The following is a 20,524-nucleotide window of genomic DNA, read 5'->3' as shown; positions in this document are numbered from 1 at the left end:
AGCCTCAACCAGGGTGGTTCAGAGCTGGGCTTTCCCTTAACCTTGAGTCTCAAGTCCATGTAATTTCCTATGATTTCTGACCTTTGCCCTGCTTATTTAGCTCATCACACTGGACTCTTCTCAAGCCTCAGGCTTGAGTCAGGTGCAGCCATGGGTCCATATCTAAAACTATTCTGGAAATGGCCAAACTAAGAAAGCCCTTTCTAGGCCCACGCTTAGATATATTTTAAACATACACATATGTATCTACATTTTTAATGCAATGGGACTAACTGAGCAGAACAAATTAGTTCTCCTCTAATAGGGCTTGAACTCCTTGAGGGCCTCATTCATCCTTTGGCCTGTGGAACTGAAAACCATGCCTGGAGTATTGTAGGTACTCCGTAAGTGTTTGCTGAATGGAAATGAACTGCCTCATAATTTCCAGGCACTGTTAATTTAATCAGTTCATTTAGTAGCTTTAAAAACGTGAATTGCTTCTGAGAGTAGAGAACCAGAGGTCTCCCCTGGGACTGCCTGAACCCAGCTCAGAAAGGGCATTCTCCATGACGGGCTGATGGAAAAGAGCTGAGAATCACTCCTTCCTCTTTCAGCTCCTCTGGTTAAAGAAGTCAGCCTGCAATGCTATTCACCCACACACGTGCAGCATCCACAGCCTCTAACTCTGAGAATAAGAACAGGACAGGCTGGGGGTGTTTACTTGTCTAGCTGGTGGTTACCTCCCTGAACCACCTGGTTGATGGGAAGCTCTGCAGTCAAGATCCATTTAGACCACAGAGTGCCAGAGTGCTGAGTTCATCATCACAGACTGTTCTGCTGTGTTCCCCAGTGATCGTCAGCAATAATCATTATGGTCCTGTTTAGTGTGTCTCACCTACAGCCCACCATCATTCTGGGAGACACAGGGCTCCAAACTGCATGTTTCTGGTCCACTTAAGCTTCTGATGAGCTGTGAGCATCAGTTTGTGGGAGAGAACCCACCAGAATGTCAGTGATGTCATCTTTCCACTATTTCTATGAGCTCAGATGGCCCATTTCATCAACTCATCTGCATCATTCTGCTCTACAGATTCAAGACAACTTAGCTAGGTTTTGCTACATAACAAACTATATCCAAAACTTAGCAGCTTGCAATGATTTATTATTTTTCACAAAGTAGGTGGTCCCTCTACTGGCCCTGCCTTGGCTCACTCAAATGGCTGTGTCTAGCTAGAGAGCTGGCTGAGCTGACTGTCAGTTGGCAATGGCTGTTGGCTGGGCTGCCTCAGTTCTCCTTCACATGGTGGCTCATTCAACAGTGGGCTAGACCAGCTTCCTTACATGGGGGTTTCAGGGTAGTATGCAAGGGGGTGAACACAGAAGCTGAAAGGCCACTGAGGGCATAGCCCCAGAAGTTGCATTATGTCACTTCCATTGCATTACATTGGTCAGAGAAGTTCACAAGCCAACCAAGAGTCCAAGGGTGCAGAAATAGACCCTACTTCTTGATGAAGAGATTGGCCAAATGACATTACAATGGGGCATGCATGCCCAAATGGAAGAAATCTGTGGTCATATTTTGCAATCTGCCATAGGAATCAATTTGGCTAAGGGTCATTTATCTGATTCTTCAATTTAGTTCACCCTTCACTGAGCCCCACTTATGTGCTAAATGGGCACTGGGTGTGTGCTGGAGACACAGACATAAATAAGACCAGGCTTTATCCTTCTGAGATCTTACAGTGTGGTTGGGAATGACAGAGCACAGAGAAATGCTCTTGGTGGGGCCAATAATTCCAATGAAGAGTTCCTGGGGAAGATGATGGTGAGTTAGATCACAATGTTGAGCTGGAATTGCACTGTAGAAAGACCGCATTCCAGGAAGATGGATCAGCAGAAGCAAAAGCAAGCAGGCAGAAAAGAGTGCTTTTTTCTCCGATGACTGACTGCCTGCTCTGCATGATGCTCAGCAGAATGATACAGAAGACACACTGAGGGCAGGAAGGATATAAGATAATATAGACTCATCACTGCAGTTCAGTACAGAATTTGATGGGAACAACCAGAGTGGCCCAAAGAGACCAGAGAAGAGAAAGCTGCCACGTGAAAGAATGAAAATCCCCTCCACAGACGTCAGTGGAGCATCTCGCTATACCTTAGTTGGGCCCTTCATTTTCTGAGTTGCCCAGTGCCCAAAACTCCTTCTCTTCACTCTGCTGATGAAAGTATTTTCTCTAAAGTCCAACCTTATAGCTGTTTCCTTGAAGACACCACAGTCCAAATAGGTGCCTCACCTTCATCGTTGCCCTGGGTCCTTCTAACCTCAGCAACCATGCAAGATGGATTGACATATTGGGGATGAGCATGCTCAGAAAGGTACTTCTTCCTTCAAATGGCCCCCATGTCCTGCTGATTATTACAGGTCAATTTATGCTTTTGCTCTTTCTTTTTCACCTCAACTTCTACTGCTTGATGACAAGCCTTCATCTTTTATTTGTGCCTCTGCAATGACCTCTTAGCTAGTCATTCGGTCTGCAATGTCACTACCTTCTTTTATTACCTGCACAGCTGCTGCCAACATTGTCTTCCTACAAACATCTCAACATGGAACGTCCCTGCATTTAAACTTTAAATGGATTCTCATTGTGAAAAGGATATACAGCATCCTGTTTGCCACATAATCATTTGGTAAATAATAATTATTGTATGCATACATTAATACTTGGATGAGGAAATATATTTATTTATGCTCATGACTATCTTAGATACTTATTGTTAAGAGTTGCTTGCCTTCCTACTTGAAACTCAGATATTTATTGGCATTCAAAGAAAGTCAACTGGAAAAAAAGGTCCAGACACATGACAAGTGGCTCCCAAAAGGTGAAAATGACATGACCCCATTTGGAGAACAGCCAGAGATTGGCAGGAGAAAGTTCCAGGCATGGGAAGTGTATAGCCTTTTAGGCATTAGAATGTAGTTATTATACCATCAAAAATATGCCTTTTGAAATTACTTACCAATTGTGTGCCTTAAGTAAGTGTTCCTTTTTGTTTTTCCTTGGTCTTAGTAAGTTCTGTCTCAGCTTGCCAGAGCTGGAAACAAAGCTCATGTGCTAAGGCTTTATTGTGAGAGCAATGGCGGGAAGCAAGGGTGAGGAGAGACAGTATTGAGATAGGGGCAAAAGTCTGTACTTTGGGATGTGACAAAGGCACAGACCATGGCTAGTGCTGACTCAGCCAGGAGGCAGTCTATCTGTGGGCAGGTGGGGTCAAGCAAGTCAGTCTTGGTGTATAAGTGGGCCTGGTACTAACTCCTTCTGAAAGGCAGTAGTCCAGTTCTATACAGTCAAGAGGATCAGGACAGGGAAAGCTTTGAGATGGGCCATGATGGCCACTGAGTGTTCCTATCTACAGAAGCTGAGGCTAGTGTCCTACAGAGGTGCATGGCTATGTTGCCTAAAATTTATTCTCTTACACAAACCAACAGTCTCTACTTCAAAATATTTAGTTAAGGAAAAGGAGAGAAAAAACACAGGGGTAAGCACAAAACTCTAAGGTTAAAACAATATAAGAAGACTTCCCATTCGACGCAGGACAGGGTTATTGTTTGGTTGATCACCTCCAACTGCCCAGTGGGATCGGGCCTAAACAGGCAGTCGGACATCCCTCTAGGGGTCCCAGATTGGATAGGGTACAGGCTGGGCTGAGGGACAACCCCCCTCTGTGCACGAATTTCGTGCACCGGGCCTCTAGTTATTAATGTCAATGTTGTTATTACCAGTGCTAAAAGAAAACATAGGATACCAAGGAAACATAAACAAATAAACAAATAAATAAATACAAGTTGGGGCTGTTATGAAGTGGTGTGCTGAGATAGGATTGAGCTCAAGTCAAAAGGATTTACCGGTAAAGGCCCCCGCTGGGTCTCACCTGTAACTGATGTAGTTTAAGTTCCAAGAATTAGTGGAAAACTTCTTTAGGAGGCCCTTCTGCCTATCACACTGATTGACAGCATAACTAGACATCTATTTCCTATAAGGAAATCTGGGCTCCCTTCTGTATAGACACTGAGTTGGTGAAATGTACAACATCATGCAGCAGTCAGAACAGGCACGTGCCACAGAACCAGATAACTGACCTCTGAGGAGTAAGCCAGTGAAGCTTTTATTCTACTCATGCCTTGTGTCCACTGCACATCAACAGGGGCTCTTTGTCCCCCTGGCTGATGGAGCAGCAGCCTTCCTGAACACGGCCAGTTTCTGTGAAGAGCTAGAGCAGAGCTTGGGAGGATCCTAGTCAACAATGAAACCTTTGACCCAGAAGTGTCACCCATCATAAGGCCCACTGTGCCTAAAAGTGGGCCAGACAATGCCACCCTTCCATGTGCCCAAAGGTGGGAGCCAGCAATCCTGATGAACCACAAACCTGACTGTCACCACAGCATCTAGCTATTGGGCACCTGTGATGGGCCAGCATTGTGCAAAGTGCTTCAGAGAGAACTGCTAATTTCGGAAAAATAAATGACTTCAGGGCCCAGGCTCAAAATCAGTTCACATCATCTCCCTAAAGCACTGCCTTCAGGGTGGTTAGGAGGCTTTCAACGATCAAGAACTATTTCAGCTCTAAACCAAACGATAAGCATGTTCTCTGGGTGTGTCAATGACCTGCAGACTAAACAAGACACTACTATTCTCACTTTCGCTTTAAGAAAGCATGATGCCTTGTGTCAGAGAGGTTCTATCTGCATTGCTCTTAATTAACAGGGCAGTAAAGACTGCCACTTATCAATTCCTGTGTCCCCTAAGGAAGCAGTAATGATTTTTTAAAAAATATTTATCAAGCTTCTCTGTATATCTCATTGTCCTTTCAAGATAAAGTCATATTCTACATAAGATTTCCAGAATGAATATCTGAGTAAATATGGAACTACAAATAACAAAAATGGATTCTAAGGACATAGCAAGCTTTAAAGAATGCCCTGCATGGCTGACTCCATGAGACATTCTTCTAAAAGTTTTTTCTTTTGCATTAATTATGATTAATTATGATAGTACCAAGCATGCCAAGGAGATAAATAAAATATAAAACTTTATAAATGTTTATAATAGTCCAAAATATCACTTTATAAATCAAGAAGACATACAAACTGCCTTCTCCTGCCATTGCAGATGAGAATGCCAGAGTAGGTCCAGTGTAAGTCTCCACATTTATACAGGGGCTTCAATGACCAAAAATGCAATACATTTTGAAGTGAAAAAATAATTGAGTAAAGCCTGGCCAGTGTGACTCAGTGGTTGAGTGTTGACCCATGAACCAACAGGTCACTGGTTTGATTCCCAGTCAGGCCACATGCCGGGGTTGTGGGCTTGATCCCCAGTAGAGGGTATGCAGGAGGTGGCCGATCAATGATTCTCTCTCATTATTGATGTTTATATCTCTCTTTCTCTCTCCCTTCATCTCTGAAACCAATAAAAAAATATGTTTAAAAAATTGAGTAGAAAGAGAGGGGAAGGAGAAGAGCCATGTATTTTAGAATTGAATTTTTCATGAATAGTTTTTTTTAAAGGACAGAAAGAAGGACCACTCTTAAAAGTATCCACAAAAACATGCTTCTCTCTGTGTTTAGATGAGGAAAAGGTCAACTTTCCTTGGCCCAGAAGGTCTAAACCAGGCGTCCTCAAACTACGGCCCAGGGGCCACATGCGGGTGTTTTTGCCCTTTTGTTTTTTTTACTTCAAAATAAGATATGTACAGTGTGCATAGGAATTTGTTCATAGTTTTTTTTTAAACTATAGTCTGGCCCTCCAACGGTCTGAGGGACAGTGAACTGGCCCCCTGTTTAAAAAGTTTGAGGACCCCTGGTCTAAACCAACTAACTGTCTGCCGGCCCCTGGAAGAACAAGAAAATGCCATGTAGTCCATGGACAGGAAGGGGATGACGAGAATACAGATCTCCTAGTCTTGCTTCCTGTTCAAGATGAGCAATGAAAAAGAATCCAGGAGGGAGTCTATTAAACCGTACAGCCACAGGAAACAAAGGGAGGAATCTTTCAAGATGTAGAGAAAAGGCATACTAATGAAAAGCATCTTCTATGGAAAACCAAAGAAAATTTAACACGTGTTTGCTTTGTGTTCTTAATAATAACCATAAAACATCACTACATGAAACCCAAGAGCATGAAAATGAAATGAAGACAAAAACTATGATAAAAAGAATGTAGGTAAGAATTAAGCATGGATGCAGAGATGAGGGAATAAGAAAAAGTTGCAAAGATACTAAAATGAAATAGCAGAATTAAAATCTTTATTAAGGCACAAAAGATCCCAACTGGCAAAACAGAAAACTCAATTCATAATTTAGAAGACAAACTTGAGGTTCCTTCCTGAGTGCAAGTCAAAGATCCAATAGATATTAAAAGAGAGAGAGAGAGAGAAACAACATTATGCATATGAAGAATTTATAAAATGAAGAGAATATCTACAATGAACTGAAATTTCACAAAAGCTTACAAGCTTACTAAGTATTTGGGGCTGGGGGGAGAGAGGAAGGAGACATACTTTTGAACATGTACTTGTGAATTAAATTTCAAGCATTAAAAAAAGTCCTACAAACTTTCAAGTATTAAGAGTAAAAATATATATAAACAGAGTAGAAGCTGTCCTCAGGCTTTGTAATCGTGGTAGTATGTACCAAAGGACAGTGCAGCATGGACACCAAGTTGGGTGTGCAGTGGTGAACTAAGAATGCTAACTAACCCCATGCGAGTAGATTTCATGTGAAAAAGCAACAAGATCATATTCGCATATATGAAGAACATAGAAAGAAGACTACCTTCTCAATCTTTCTGAACAGAGTATGTAAGACATAGGGAACCCAATGGGAAAACAAACACAGAAATCAATATAGGGAATTCCTAATATAAACATCAAATTAAGTCTATAGAGTTGTAAATATGATTCCAAAATTACACAAAAAATACAAAATGTTCTTTGGAAAACAAAGTATTATCAATTATTATCTTCATCACCATTACCATCTGGCCTGAAATCCAGGTTATATTTTTTAAAATTTAGAAATTATTTCAGGAAAGGGAAAGGAGAGATAATTTCCTAATCGTACATAACTGAATTAATTTTTGACATTGATAATTACAGAACAATAGGATGAACTCAAGTCTTACTAGAAACATTAAAGGAGTCACTAAAGAAATTTATAAATCTAAGTTTATGTTTTTTAAACCACTAGGGATAAGTACATCATTTATTTAGAGACAGAAAGGTAAAAGGAAATGTTGAGAATATAAGAAATGCTTGAAATATTAGAGATCAAATGGTGATCAGTGGAAACCAAACATATAATATTATAAAAACATCACAAGGGATGTGCACTTAAAATAGAGAATTGATAGTCTACATTGTTTTGGTTGATACTTTTCACAGACCAAGCTAGGATGCCTCTTTCATTCCTATTGTTCATCATTATTTAGAAACTTAAGGATTGGGAAGAAGAGGCAAAAAAATCATCATTATTTCCATCTAATAAGATTTTCTCCTCCTCCTCTCTCTCAAAAAATAATATCAAATTACAAAGTAATATAAGCCACAGTATCTATTTAGACAACCAGTAGAAAAACATGCCAGTGGTAGGACCGGGCCTAAACAGGCAGTCGGACATCCCTCTCACAATCCAGGACTGCTGGCTCCCATTTGTCATACAAGGCAAATGACATATTGGGAAAAATATTTAGATCATATATAGTACCTGAAAGGCTATTAAACACCTCAATATGTAAAGAGCACTAGCAAATCAAGAGGGAAAATGTATCTCCAAGATAGATTATGGATACAAATAGGCAATTCAGAAAGGCAGATCAATAAACAGTGACCATATGAAAACACTTTATCTTCACCAGTGACCAATACAACTTAAAACTAGTTACCATTGTTTTAACCCTTTGCACTCGCTTGATTTTTTCTCGATTCCTTTATTCTAATGCTAACCGTGTGGAGTCACACTCGACATCTGAGTGCAATTAATGGTCAAAGTGGCAAAGATTTTTTTTTAAAAAAATAACAATACTCAGTATGTCAAGTGTAGATAGGAATCAGGAATCATTCTCATAACTTACTGATGGGTGTGTCCATTTGTTCAAAATTTCTGGAGTTCAGATTTTCAGTGTGTCTCAGGTGCCTCATAAGTGTTTATTTCTTATTGATTCAGCAATTGTATTTCATGATTTTTCTCTCTAAAAACATAATCAGAAATATACACTAAGATGTTGACAAGAGATGTATAACTACAAGTTTTTATATCAAACTTGGGTGGTAATAACCTAAATGTTTGTCAAAAGAAGAATACTTTAAAATAAATCAACTTTAAATTAATAACTATGCATTTATAAGGGTCCACTATATATTATTCAAAAATCTATTTAGAGATGCACTTACTAATATGATAAAATTCTCATGTTGTAATGCTAAGTGAGAAAATACAGGATATAAAATTTCTCATACAAATGATCTCTATTTTATCTTTAAAGATGTATTTTTCCTACAATCAGCATGCATTTATCTTTCCAATTACAATAATCACAGTAAATAAAATTTTTTAAAAAAAACACACAAATTATGAGAAAACTTCTCCAAATACTGCATTTTGGGCCCAGGACCCAGCATGTCAAGTCATTACTTATATTGAAAATCTGAACACAAATCATCAAATAGAAAGCCCTTTCCCCTCTCAGCTTGATTTTTAGGTAGTGAGTCCCTTGGAATCCAGGTGTTTGGTTATCTCTATCTCTATGAACTACCCCAGTTACTCAGTGTACACTTGTTCCAGAATTATGTATGTGACCATACTTAGCAAAGTGGCCCACTCTAGGTACACAACAGATGTTATACCAGGATATGGCAGTTTTACAGATGAGTTATGAATAAAACACAGAAGACGAAACAAACAATTGAAGGCAGAGTATCTTGGAGGTGGCAATGAGGTCAACACACAAATATTAAAATCTGGTAGCAAACAGAAACTTCTGCCTAGTCCTGGATTGTGAGAGGGATGTCCCAGATTGGAGAGGGTGCAGGCTGGGCTGAGGGACACACACCTCCATGCACGAATTTCGTGTACCAGGCCTCTAGTTAGAAATATGGTTGGCTATGGTAAATTATGCTGCTATGAACATAGGGTGCATTTGTCCTTTCTAATTGGTGTTTCTAGTGTCTTGGGATATATTTGTAGAAGTGGGATCACTGGGTCAAATGGGAGTTCATTTTTAGTTTTTTGAGGAAATTCCATACTGTTCTCCACAGTGGCTACACCAGTCTGCATTCCCACCAGCAGTGCACAAGGGTTCCTTTTTCTCCACATCCGCGCCAGCACTTGTCATTTATTGATTTGTTGATGATAGCCATTTTGACAGGTGTGAGATGGTACCTCATTGTCATTTTGATTTGCATCTCTCGGATGATTAGTGACTTTGAGCATGTTTTCATATGCCTCTTGGCCTTCCTTCTGTCTTCTTTCGAAAAGTATCTATTTAGCTAAGATTTGGAAACAGCCTAAGTGCCCATCAGCAGATGAGTGGATTAAAAAACTTGGGTACATCTACACAATGGAATACTATGCTGCGGTAAAAAAGAAGGAGTTCTTACCATTTGCAACAGCATGGATGGAACTGGAGAGCATTATGCTAAGTGAAATAAGCCAGGCAGAGAAAGATAAATATCACATGATCTCACTCATTTATGGAATATAATGAAAAACATAAACTGATGAACAAAAATAGATCCAGAGACAGAAAAACATCGATCAGACCATTAAACCTCAGAGGGAAGGTAGGGGAGGGTGGGGGTAAGGGGAAGAGATTAACCAAAGGATTTGTATGCAAGCATATAAGCCTAACCAATGGACACAGACAACAGGGAGTGAGGGCATGAGGGAGGGTTGGGGGGGGGGCCTAATGGGGGAATAAAGACACATATGTAACACTATAATCAATAAAGAAATTTTAAAAAAAAGAAATTAAAAAAAAAAAAGAAATATAGTTGGCTTCTCCCCCTAGCCAGTTTGGCTCAGCAGATAGAATGTTGGCCTGCGGACCAAAGGGTCTCAGGTTGAATTCCAGTCAAGGGCATGTACCTTGGCTGCAGGCTCCTCCCCAGCCCAGGCTCTGGTCAGGGCTCATGCTGGAGGCAACCAATCGATGTGTTTACAGACATGGATGTTTTTCTCTGTCTTTCCCTCTCTCTTCCACTCTCCCTAAAAATCAATGGAAAAATATCCTTGGGTGAGGATTAACCAAGAAATGTAGTTGGCGTCTCAAGAGAAATAGGGTAAGCCAGAAGACAGTAGAAAAATATATTTTAAATGCTAGGAAAAAATAGACCTTGACTTGAAATTATAAATCAGTTAAATGCATTTTTCAAAAATAATAATGAAATAAAGGCATTTCAAAAACCCCATGATTGACCCTCATTAGAGGTACTTTTATAGGATGATCTCTAGGAAGAAAAAAAGATCCCAGGAAAAAAATATCTGAGATGCGAGGAATGTTTATCAAAGAAAATAGTAAATATGGAGATAAGTCTAAACAAACATTAGCTGTGGAAAATAACAACATATAATTTGTGTGGTTAAAAATAATGAGATAGAACTAAGAAAGAGAAGAATTGAAGCATACAATTTATAATAAAAGTACTGTATGGTTCTTGTATCATTTGTGAAGAGGGTATATATTAGCTGTAGACTTTGCCTAGTCAAATGGCTTATGTATTATTAATATTTTAGGACAATCAAAAGCATCATAGAAATAGTATGTATTACTTCCAAAGTAAGTTGGAAAATAATATGAGAAGGAATAAAGATTCAATTAATATAAAAGGAAGTTAGAACAGAAAAAAAAAAACTAAGAAAAGCAGGACAAATAGAAAGCATGAAATAAATTAGTAGAAAGGAATTTAAATATATCAGTAATTACAATAAATATTAATGAATAAAATTCCTAACTGAACAGTTAAGATGATCATGCTGAATTTTTAAAATCCTAGCTATATGTCATTTATAAGAGATACATCTAAAACATAAGGGCATAAACAGGTAAACTGCAAAAAGAGGGAAAAATATATTCCAAACAAATAACCAAAGAAATCTGGTATTGATATATCAGTTTCATTTAAAAACAAAAACTTTAAGGCAAAAGGCATTACAGAAACATAAAAAGAAAAGTTATAATATATTGATAAAGGGCTCAATTCAACAGGAAAATATAACAATCCTAAGCATTTCTGTACTTAACACAATCTCAAAATATATAAAATAAAAATAGATGTAATTACAAGGAAAAATTGGGAAATCTTATGTCATAGAGGTAGAGTTTTAAAACACCTCTGTAAATAATCAATAGATCAAGTAGACAAAAACCAGTAGAGATATAAACTATGTGAATAACACTATTTAAAAAGGGATATATAGAAGTAGAGAATTAAATGTTTTTAAAAACACTCAAGGAACATATACAAATATTGATCATACTAGAGGCCTGGTGCACGAAATTGGTGCATGGGGGGGTGTCCCTCAGCCCAGCCTGCACCCTCTCCAATCTGGGAACCCTCGAGGAATGTCCGACTGCCTGTTTAGGCCCAATCCTGGTAGGACCGGGCCTAAACAGGCAGTCGGACATCCCTCTCACAATCCAGGACTGCTGGCTCCCAACTGCTCGCCTGCCAGCCTTCCTGATTGCCCCTAACTGCTTCTGCCTGCCAGCCTGATCACCCCCTAACCACTCCCCTGCCAGCCTGTTTGCCCCTAACTGCCGTCCCCTGCAGGCCTGGTCACCCCTAACTGCCCTCCCCTGCAGGCCTGGTCCCCCACAACTGCCCTCCCCTGCAGGCCTGGTCCCCCACAACTGCTCTCCCCTGAAGGCCTGGGTCTCCTCCAACTGCCCTTCCCTGCAGGCCCAGTCGCCCCCAACTTCCCTCCTCTGCGGCCTGGTCACCCCTAACTGCCCTCCCCTGCAGGCTTGATCGCCCCCAACTGCCCTCCATTGTAGGCCTGGTCCCTCCCAACTGTCCTCCCCTGCTGGCCTGATCACCCACAACTGCCCTCCCTTGCAGGCCTGGTCCCTTCCAACTTCCCTCCCCTGCTGGCCATCTTGTGGTGGCCATCTTATGTCCACATGGGGGCAGCAATCTTTGACCACATGGGGGCAGCCATCTTGTGTGTTGGAGTGATGGTCAATTTGCATATTACTCTTTTATTAGTTAGGAGGATAGAGGTCTGGTGCACAGGTGGGGGCCGGCTAGTTTGCCCTGAAGGGTGTCCTGGATCAGGGTGGGGGTTCCCTTGGGGCATGGGGCAGCCTGAGCAAGGGGTCTGGGGTGGTTTTCAGGCTGGCCATGCCCCCCGGGGATCCAAGGGGAGGCCCTGATATCTGGGATTTATTTATCTTCTATAATTGAAACTTTGTAGCCTTGAGCGGAGGCCAGGGCTGGCCAGGGCGGGCGGGAAGCTTGGCTTCCTCCATTGCCGGAGAAACCCAAGCCTCCTGCTTGCTCTGTGGCCAGAGCCATCTTGGTTGGGTTAATTTGCATACTCACTCCTGATTGGCTGGTGGGCGTGATTTGTGGGTGTAGCGGAGGTACCATCAATTTGCATGTTTCTCTTTTATTAGGTAGATTAGGAAATAAAGTAAGTTGTACTATATTTGAATAAGTTAATATAACATAGACACATAGTTTCTGACTGCAACATATTATAGAACTTGAGACAAAATTTTCTTTTTTAGTTTTTAGAATTTCTAAATTGATATATGTCTTACAATTAGTGACTTTTTATAATAGCTCCTGCCAGTTTTTCCACATTTTGACATATCTGACATCTAAATACTTCTTGTATAACATTTTAGATTCACTAAATTAAGATAAAAATCAATAACAAATTAATATACTTGTGAGATAAGAAATACACTTCCAAAGACCTCATGGATCAAAATACTTGGAGCTGAAAATACAGATGTTTTTACAGGTGAGTTCTACCAAGCATTGTATAACTCCATCACAAAACTATTCCAGAGAATATAGGGGGGAAGGGAAAAATTCCTCCAACTCACTTTATTGGGCTAGTTATCAAAATCAGGGATAGTATCAGAAAGAAAGATCACAGGTTATTCTTACACATAAACAAAAACACAAATGCAAAATTATTAACAAAGCATTAGCAAATGATATCCATGTCCAGATGGAGTTTATAACAGCATTTTGAGGTTTCTTTTGTATTAAAAACCATATTAAAAGCCCGGATCAGATAGCTCAGTTGTTTAGAGCATCATCCCAATATGCCATGGTTGTGTTTTTGTTTTGTTTTTGTTTTGTTTTGTTTTATATTTGTATTGATTTTAGAGAGGAAGGGAGAGGAAGAAAGAGATAGAAACATCAATGATAAGAGAGAATCATTGATTGGCTGCCTCCTGCATGCCCCTTGCTGGGGATTGAGCCAGCAACCTGGGCATGTGCCCTTGACTGGAATTGAACCTGGGACCCTTCAGTCCACAGGCTGATGCTCTATTCATTGAGCCAAACCAGCTAGGGCTATGGTTGGGTTTTGATCCCCAGTCAGGGCACATACAAGAATCAACCAATGAATGCATAAATGAGTAGAACAACAAGTTGACATTTCTTTCTCCTTCTCTCTCTCTCTCTCTCTCTCTCTCTCTCTCTCTCTCTCTCTCCCTTCCTCCTTCTAAAAAATACAAATTTTAAGAAATATATTAATATAATTATTATATTAGCAGCTTAAAGTAGGGAAGCCATATAGCAGATATTGAGACTTACAGTTATAGTAATCAAGATGGTATGGTATTGGCATGATGATCGACAAATAAATGGACCAGAGCATAGATACTAGAAACAGATCCACACATATGTGGACACTTGATTTCGGATAAAGCTGGCATTGTAGTAGAATGAAGAAAAAAATGGAACAACTGGTAATCCAAAGAAACCAAGAATTGGGCTCCCTACTTCACTCCATATACAAAAACAATGCATTAGTAGCCTACATGTGAAAGGATTTTTTTTTCTCATTTAGAAGAAAATATAGGGTAACATCTTTATGAATTTCATGTAGAGAAGTTTTGTGTTTGAACTGTGTGAGTCTGAAGCTCTTGCCTATATCTCCATGTGGGGTATACACCTTTAAAAAGAAACAAGTATTAAAAATAAGATATGGTTGATGAAATTTAAATAAAAGCTAAACCCAAAACCACTGAGATAGAAAGCTCAAAAGATGGAGAGAGAAGATTAAGATAAAAGTGAAAAATATAAGAATAGAATGAGATTAAGGTTTAAGAACAGAAAATAAATTTTAAACATATATATGAATATATAGGATTGAGGAAAATACTTTTTAAAGGGAAAAGGCTGAATTTGGTGAGAGTAGACAAGGGCAGTAGGCTGTTGGGAGTTCTATGTACTGCAACACAAATAATAGCAAAGAGAGGAGAAAATTCATCATCATTTCATGGCCTATACTTGCCTCCTTTTCTGGAAAAACAAAACAGCCAACAAATCCTATAGCACACCTCTTGGATTTAGGAAGAGAAACAAGGGGAGAAGCAGAGAGTCACCCTTTTTTTGTGGGTGACCGTAGGCAGTGAGAAGGAAGCAATTTGGATGAATCATAAATAGAAATAGTTTGCACATCCTCCTATCAATCACAATGGAGGTGCCGAATTAATGCATCGTTACTGCAGGCTTTTCCAAGTATAATGTGACATCAGTTAATTCTGTGGTGTTTTCTTTACACATTTTTTTTGTGTGTGTGTGCTAATTCCTGTGTTTTACAAATCACTTCTGTACTTCTCCACTCCTTGCACCTGGAAATTTGCTCTTCCTGAAGTTAAACTATACATATAGAAAGAATTTGTTTGTTTTAAATTCAGGCTGAAAGTGAAAGAAGGGAAAAGTTTCTCACATATTTCAAAATACATTTTCCCCTAACATACCTTCCTCTCACTGGGTCATGATTTATGGAATTCATTTTGAACTAGGATACATTTTCACTTTCACCTCCAAAACCTATATTCACAGGAGGAGACCTGTAGCGTTGGGAGTGAAGACCCCTAAGATTTACTGAGACATGGACAAAAGTTCTGTTGCTTATTGTTTATAATACAACATGAATTTACATGCTGTGATATTTCTATCACTTACCAAATAACGCAAAACAACTGAGCCAATATACGGAGACCTGTAAAAATATAGAACTGTCCAATAAATATCTTTGAGAAATAATGATTTTGACAAGACAGTCAGGTGTCATTGAACACACATGCTGTCAATCAGGTGACCGAGGGCAGCAGTAGGGAGGTTTTTAATGGTTTATGACATCCACTTGCTGGTGTAAGAAGAACAAGTGATCCAAAAAGATCTGACAGTGCTATACCATATATTTTTTTCTGTTGAGAGAGCAAACGCTAAAGAGAGATTTTTCTCCATCCAACTTGATGGCAATGAATGTCAAATTACATATTTCAGTGTAATCATTTTAAAAAGCAAATAAGATTCTCACTCTTTAGGTCAATACACCATTCAACCAGATTTCCTATATAGCAAATAAGCATCACTCATGTGACTTCACTTCTACCCACTCACATACATTAATTCCAGATGTAAGATACACCACACACACGTAAATCTGTGTGGATCAGAAAAGACATCTGGAAATGCCTGACCCTTCTGCATGGAGCAGAGTCTGAAACTTATATCTAGGATAAAGATGTCTAACTGACAGGGTTGGACAAAAATACACAAAATGCCTTTAATTCCAAGATAAAGATTTGTGGTCTTCTTTCTTTCTCAACTCAACACATCCAAACTGCAAGAAACACACACACACACACACACACACACACACACACACACACACACCAACATCATACTACTTGAAGACCCACATCATTATACTATTTTGAAACACAGGCGATGTGAATCTCCCTCTTCCACTTAGTAGCTGCACCACCTTGTATGATTTTTAAAAATTTCCATGTTGCCCAGCTAGTGTGGCTCAGTTGAGTGTTGTCCCATGCTCTCACATCAAGGTTTCTATCTCTTTCTCCCTCTCCTTTCCTTGCTCAGAAACCAATAAAAACATATTTAAAAAAAAATTATTTTTAAAAATTTCCATGTCAAAGTTTCAAAGATACTATATACAGGTGACACTGAGCATTTGTAAAAATCTAAATGAAATAATATTTGAGAGGGGCCTAGCTCAGTGCCTGATAGTGAGAAATTAACAAATGGTAGTCATTCCTATTATAATATCAGAAGTTGCTACCATTATAATCTCGTTATTGTTGGTTCTACAGTAAGTGATGATTGCTGAAAAGAGAGGGTGAGTGATGAGATATGAGGTTTGAAGAGGGAAAGACCCAATGACACAGCCTTCTAAGCCACACTGAAGATTTCAGCATTCATCTCCAGGGCAAGGAGAAGGGCGGTAAATTTGCATTTTCAGGAGGGGACACATGGCCCTGAGGGGGGCTGACAGATGCTAGGAGGCCAATTAGGAAACACACAGGGTCCAGACGAGAGTTGGAGGCTGCCAGAAATAGGCAGTGAAGGAGAAGGGTCAGAGAAGTGGACTTTGGGGCTATTTAGAAGATGAGATTAAGACTGATTAGAACATGGTTAACAAAATAAAGTGCATTTTCTGATTTGGACAATTGAGAGACTGGTAATTTTCTTCTTCGGAGACTGTAGGAGAGGCAAGGGCTCAGTGCCCACCCCCTCACCATCCTCCGGAATAGCCTGCCTGCACTCACACCCTCACCCTCGGTTTTATTCCCCAGGGAACCTGAAGGAAGACAAGGACTATAGATAAAACTAAGCAGCCATCACCACAGTCCTCAGCCTCATGGCAGGGGGTCCACATTCTGAAAGCCCAGGACCAGAAGGGAACATGTTCCCTGAACAAGTTGGACAGATGGATGCTGAGTCAGTCCCAGGAACCAAACTACCATTGAAAGACCCAGGGAAGCCCAGGAGGACCAGGTTGCTCAGCTGGCCACAGGCCAAGGTTGAGTCAGAGGCACCAGCTGCAGCAAGGGAGAACCCCCAAGGTGCCTTGAGGTGGGCCAGGCCAGCCAGTGGCTCAGCTAGGCAATGGGCCCAAAGCCTTGCTGCTCCAAGTGCAGGTCTCAGACCCACAGCAGCAGCTTCTTCTGAGAGCTTGTTAGTCTCCACTTCCATCTGGACCAAAAAAAAAAAATCAGAATCTGTCCCTGGCCGGTGTTTCTCAATGGTTAGAGCATGGGCTCTTGCACTCAAGGGTTACAGGTTCAATTCCTGGTCAAGGGCACACACTTGGGTTGCAGGTTTGATCCCCGGTCATGAGGCAACCAATCAATGCTTCTCTCTCACATCAATGTTTCTCTCTCCCCACACCTCTCTCTCTTCCACTCTCTCTAAAAATCAATGGAAAAATATACTTGGGAGAGGATTAAAAAAAAGTGTGGGGGAGGGAGGAAGAAAGAAAAGAAAAGAATCAGAGTCTGCATTGTAATAAGAGACCTAGGGACTTGTGTGCATGTTCAAGTTTGAGAAGCAGTAATCTAGTGAACACTGAGTTAAATCAAAACATTAACTATGGAGAAATCATTTTCAGAGGGCCTACATTCACTCCAGATCACCGACAGGTTAACACACGTGTGTGTGTGTGACTTGTCTGCTCCAAATGTTTGCATGTTCTTCCGAGTTGCATTCATTCCGAAGCAAGAGGCACCACTGACATGACTCAGGATGCTCTTCTCCACCCCTGCCAGCTCGGCTGTGTTCCATTCTCCTTACAGAGATTTTTGGGTCTAAACTGATGAAAGCCAGGCTTCTGCTAGTTATTCACACCACCTCCTATATTCATAATCCTGGCACACAATGAGCATCAAACATTAATAACACAGCCAAAGAAGCCACAAAGGAAACATCATTTTAACCAGGACATTCTGCCAGTCCTGTCTATTCGTGTGCTGGGAAGCCCAGCCAAAGGGAAAAGGAATCGGCAGGGAGTCTGTGATGACCAATGCTCACCGCACTTTCTTGCCCTCCACCTGTGCTTGGCTCGGCCCTCTTTGGAACAACTGCAGCCCCAAACAGGGCACTCAGTCTTACCCAAAAGGCCAGTCCAAATTTGGCATTCTGTAAGAAATTCCTCAATTAATCAAAGAACTGTATTTTTGAACCAAAATTTGAGATACAAGCTAACAGATTTAACCAAATTAGTATACTTCTATACTAACATACTTCTATAGCAGTCTTCGGGGAAAAAAAACACCAAAAAACACAAAAAAACCACATTCCCTTTTTTAAATGGAGATGTTGTCAAATATAAAATTGCATGACATGTCGTTCTCTTGGATAATCCTGAACAATTCAAGTGTACTTTTTGCAATGGAAACCCAGGTCCCTAAGTTTTCTCATTTTTCAAGATCCCTGCTTTCTTTACAGTAAGTGGCAACAGGAAATTTTTATGATGGGTTTAGAAGAACAGAACAATCGCCAAAGAAGAAAGATGCTTGGAAAATCCTTGCCAGGACTTAAACTAGGTAAGATAAATGCTTATATTGGGCAAGGAAGGCTGTGTGGCATCAGGTCAAAAATGAGGATAGAAGGACTATGCTGGGGACACCCAGCTTGGGTAAAAGACTAAGGAGAAGCCAACAGAAAGACGTTGGAGAAGGTGCGGCATCCTTCTAACTGGCTTCTATAAGATTCGTCACGTGCTATACTGATGCCACCTGAGTCCCCAGTGCTAGCTGGCATACAGGTGTGGCAAGCATCCTCTAATTAACCAGCTTAAAGAGTTCAATTCAACACTTCTGAATCCCTCCCAGGGAATCAGTCATAAGGTTGTTGTAATAGCCTCTTTTAAAGCACTTAGAATGTGTTTGTATTAATTGCAGTATGGCTAGCTGCTGTAATAAACTCTAAACCTCTGTGGCTTACACAATAGATAATTTTCTTATAAAATCCAATGCTATGGTAATTAGTTCTTCCATTTTCAAAATAGACCAACAGCCACTACTGGGGTAACTTATACTGTAGCGGAAGGAGAGGATGCAGTCACTTAGAGGACTTAGAGGACTGGGGATCTAAATTAGCACTGATATCTAGAGACACAAAACATCAGTATGGCCCCTGGTTAGGGTGGGCCCTATGGGAGCTGGTAGCAAACAGAGTTCGCCCTATCTGGCTCACAGCAGGACCAGTGGGCTCACAGCTCCGCATGATGGTAACTTTCCCAGTTCCTGTGTGTACCTGGAGTGGATGTATTCTGTAACACTGGAATGGACATATGTGGTTCCCTGGACTGTAGGGTGAGAACTTCCATAGTGGAGAAAGTCAGGGATCAAAGACGATATTGCTTTCCGAGGACCTCAAGGATGTAAGGGTGGTCATCTCTGCTATACCCCCACCTACTCACCAGTGTGTCTCACAGGAAACTGGAGAGAGCCTGGCAGCTGCAAACTCAGCCAACGAGCAGCCCATTGCAGCTGCTGTGCCGATTGTGGAATCTCTTCCAGGAATGTCTCTGGGTTTTCAGGAACATGAGATAAAGCCACCATCTAGAAAGTGCCTTATTTCCATCCCTAACAAGACGTAGACCAAGGCAGCTTACTTTCATGTAGGATGGATGCAAAATGCTTCTACAGTTTTAACTGCTTGTGTTCTGCCATGAGGGGGTCCTACTAGACTTGGACTGTCTAAGTTCAAGCAGGACCCCACATTGGTCTATCACAGTGGTCGGCAAACCGTGGCTCGTGAGCCACATGCGGCTCTTTGGCCCCTTGAGTGTGGCTCTTCCACAAAATACCATGTGCGGGCGCACATGTACAGTGTGATTGAAACTTTGTGGCCCATGCGCAGAAGTCGGTTTTCGGCTCTCAAAAGAAATTTCAATCGTTGTACTGTTGATATTTGGCTCTGTTGACTAATGAGTTTGCCAACCACTGGTCTATCATATTGATGGTGTCAGACTGCAAGAGTTGGAGCTGAGAAGCACACTGAAGGCCATAGGAAGATGCAAGAGCTCCAGAGGGTGGAGATAAACACTGGGGATTAGCTCAGATTTAAGGCAGACACATTCCCTCCAAAGTAAAGGGAAAATTATCATCCCTCACATCTTCTGCCACATAGAAGTAGCCAGGATCAGGGACCCTCTTTGGGCTCTGGGAGCAGCATAGTGAAGACTGGGAAACGTGGTTCCAACATTGACCTAGTGACAGAATAAGCTGGCAGCTATGGGCAGGGCCCAGGGAAGGAAAGGGGCCTGCTGCAGGGCCTCCTGGGGGACCCGACAGTACTACAGGTATCCATGGTGGGAAGATGCCATGCTGCGTTGTAGCCCACCAACGGGAGAGTCACACCCTGGACCCCAGGGTTCTGGAGCAATGCCATGCCATCCACAGCACAGAATTAGACACCATCTGAGAAAAGGCACCTGGTGTGCTATGGGGCCCTGGATGTCAAATGGGCATGGTCAGGTTCACCAAGT

The 20,524-nt window shown here is 41.0% G+C and overlaps 1 long non-coding RNA gene across 1 annotated transcript in view; it reads right to left on the bottom strand.

Moving 5' to 3' along the window:
* Nucleotides 1-20,524, bottom strand: part of LOC114232393 (uncharacterized) — a 43,766-nt gene that overhangs the window by 8,372 nt on the left and 14,870 nt on the right. The window contains exon 2 of the long non-coding RNA XR_003618451.2: nucleotides 8,109-8,225. This is a non-coding gene — a long non-coding RNA (uncharacterized LOC114232393). The remainder of the gene's footprint in view (nucleotides 1-8,108; nucleotides 8,226-20,524) is intronic.

The sequence above is a fragment of the Eptesicus fuscus genome, chromosome 8, assembly GCF_027574615.1.
Source record: "Eptesicus fuscus isolate TK198812 chromosome 8, DD_ASM_mEF_20220401, whole genome shotgun sequence".
Lineage (NCBI taxonomy): Eukaryota > Metazoa > Chordata > Mammalia > Chiroptera > Vespertilionidae > Eptesicus > Eptesicus fuscus.
The sequence above is the reverse complement of the archived record's forward strand: the minus strand, read 5'-3'. Positions and strand labels throughout refer to the sequence as shown.